This window comes from Cucurbita pepo, chromosome LG04 (genome assembly GCF_002806865.2).
Source record: "Cucurbita pepo subsp. pepo cultivar mu-cu-16 chromosome LG04, ASM280686v2, whole genome shotgun sequence".
Classification (NCBI taxonomy): Eukaryota; Viridiplantae; Streptophyta; class Magnoliopsida; order Cucurbitales; family Cucurbitaceae; genus Cucurbita; species Cucurbita pepo.
Genome location: NC_036641.1, coordinates 1,508,260 through 1,511,416, shown reverse-complemented (window position 1 = coordinate 1,511,416; position 3,157 = coordinate 1,508,260). Strand labels below are relative to the sequence as shown.

The 3,157-nt window shown below is 36.9% G+C and overlaps 1 non-coding gene across 1 annotated transcript; it reads left to right on the top strand.

The window, feature by feature from the left end:
- The first annotated feature begins 2,854 nt into the window (after positions 1-2,854).
- On the top strand, positions 2,855-2,926 carry TRNAH-GUG. The gene has a single exon. It is a non-coding gene; the product is annotated as a tRNA-His (tRNA).
- Positions 2,927-3,157: the final 231 nt, after the last annotated feature.

Here is a 3,157-nt window from a genome sequence, read left to right as displayed (position 1 = left end):
AAAATAATAATAATGATGATAAAAAAAAACATATATTAAAATAGTCTATTAATTAGGAAATGTGAAAAAAAATGGCATTTTTTTTTTAAAATATAGTTTTTCATGATTCTTATCTTTTCCTTAAGATGTTGAGTAATCATTTCCAAAAAGAAATTTATTTATTTTTATTCAAAGTGGGGGCCACACTAATTTGAAAATGCTGACCTTTTCATGTGAGGTTAGGTGGGTAATAGTATTGTCTTCGAGATTTGAATTAGGATTTATCATCCCGAACTAACATATGATGGCTTTAACGTTCTCCTGTATTGTTGTGACGTGACAACGTTTTCTACTGATTTGAGCTATTTCTAAGACTAATGACTATTCCTACACGCCAACCTCGTTTTAGTATGTATACACGTGGTTTCCAAGAAAATTTTTAGGAGATCACCTAACGTATAAATGCTCCAAGTTAAACATATTTATTTTTTGAATTTTTATGATCGGGTCATCAAAAAAAAAAAAATAATAATTTATTGGTATAGGTGGTACCAATCAACTCTTTTAGACATTTATTAACTATAATTTTATATTCTCAAAATCACTCTGATTCAGATTTTTTTTTTTTTTTTTAAATGACAAAATATTATGCTAACATTTATTCTAGTCGAAAAAGGGTGCGATTTCTAACAAGTAAGTTACTCGCTGGAAGGAAAAGTCATAAATACCTTTTATATTCGTGTTTATGTGAGTTTCCTTATTCTAGACTTATTCTAAAACTCTAGAATGCAAATGTTTTCATATTATTTTTATATTCCCATACCCAACCTTTTACCTCCCTTGAAAACGATTTTCTCTCCAAACTTTCCTCCGGTGCGTTGGGGTTGCTCTTCGGAGGAAGAATCGAGTAGAAGTAAGGCATTGATGTTGGGATCATTGTGTCAAAGAAGGTTGACCGTCGGAAATCAGTGTTGAGGACATTGTGGGATTGTCGGTGCGTCGCCGGAATCAGGGAGGCGGAAACTAGAGTTTCGTCGCTTGTCGAGTAAGGAAGGCAAGGTTTTTGGAATAGGGTCAAGCTGCAGACGCACACCCAACAGCTCTTGCAGCTTCGCACGCGTACACAGTGCGGGTCGGCTCCACGTGTACGAAATCGGCTCGGTTCCGTCAATTCCCGCAGCTCGACTTGGCGGCTTAGTTGGCCGGCTCGGCAACTAGGCTTAGCGGCAATGTATCACTATAATATATCGATTCCAAGGTTTTTGGCCCCTCCGAAGCTGTTTCTGCCCTTAGTTTTACTATCCGAAGTTAGTATAGTTCCTAAACGTTAAAGACAGATTAGATCGGGGGTTTATTTTGATAAATAGCATGAGGTTTAGCTAGAGTATGTTACGAAAGGTTCTAAGTTTTATGTGGTTATCATAGGACGTACTTAACAGCTGAGATTAGCTCGTTGTGAGTGACTTCAACCAAGAACATCGAGGTAAGTGATCTTACTGTTGGAGTTAGCTTACTACGTGTTGTATGATGGTGCGTGCCCTGTGGCCCCTGCATGCACCATATTTATGTGATATGATTATGTGATGTATAGATTGTGTTGACTGTAGATTGTGTATGTTATGTGATGTATGAATTACGTTGACTGTTGACTGTTTATGTTATGTGGAATTATGAATGAGATGTTAATATTATATGCCATGAATATGTTGATCGATACCATAGATACACATAGAATTATCGAGTCATGTCATGAGATGTTTATGCAACTGGAATGTTTATGTAATATGTCATGTAATGTAAGTCATGTGAGACGCCATCAGTAAGAAACGTAAATGNCATGTTAAATATGTTAAGGGACCTCATGCATATATGTATGTCACGTGCATCGGGATTCTTCCCCTTTATGATACGAAAGAATGAAATACGATATTTATGTTCGCCATGATATCATGCGGGCCCTTTTCGGTTCTATGGTGTCTGGCGACGTGTAACACGTTGTGTCCGACCAAGTCAGGCCCAGGGGGTACGCATATGAGCTCGCCTGGTGGGTCAATGTATACGTACATGGGCCATGTGTGAAGGAGTGCCACACATCCAACCCTACCCGGAATAGAAAAGCGCCCAAGGCTATGAAAAGTTTATGAAAAGTTAGGTCCCGCTCATATGTTGCATGTGTTTGCATTCCTAACCCCAATAGTGGGGTGACTTACTGGGTATTTCATAAAATACTCAAGCCACGTGTTACCTACATTTTTCAGGTAAAGGCAAGGCGCCAATGTACGGTTGACGGCGGAGCTGAGGACACCATGGAAGTTGGAGATAGGATATTTTTAAGAGTTTACAGACTGTTTTAAGTTATTGTTTTATTTGGATTTATTTTGAATTCAGTTATTGAAGGTTTATTTTCGGAGATAGGTTTTGTTTTGGATTTACGAACCTTTATGAAAGACTTTTCCAAGGTTATTTATGATGAGCTTCCACTTAATGAGTTATGTATGCATGGGTGACGTCACTAATTAGGTATAGAAAATTAGGGGCGTTACACTCTCATTCGGATGTGATTATAGTTTATTAATATATACTCGGGTGTCTTATGGGCACCATCTTCCGCCTTAGTTTGTCTCTAAATCACATTCTACTAGGAAAGATTCTTCTTTATTAACGACTCGGTTTTATACATGCTTGAATACTTAATCGAAGAAAAAAAGAAAAAGAAAAAAAAAGAAAAAAAAGAAAAAAAAGAAAAAAAAGCAGGATGTAAACTCATATAATTTAATAGAAATCATTTAAACAAAGTATAGGTACTTGGTTTAAGTAATATCAAATGACTAAGTAATATCAAATGACTGTAGTTTAGTGGTTAGAATTTCATGGTGTGGTTGTAGTTTAGTGGTGAGAATTCCACGTTGTGGCCGTGGAGACCTGGGCTCAAATCCCAGCAACCACAACTCTTGTATCTTTCGAGAGTTCATGAATTTTCTTAAAATGATATCATCGTATAAGACTCTTTAAACTTGTACGCGACTATGGTATTGGATTATGAGTTCTTAATCTGGGTTCTTATGAGTTCTTAATCTGGGTTCTGAGAACTTGAATCTCGATCATTGTTCTAGTTCTTGTTCTTCGTTCTTGTCATTGTCCTTGTCCTTCTTGTTTCTTGTTCTGTTCCCTATAGTAC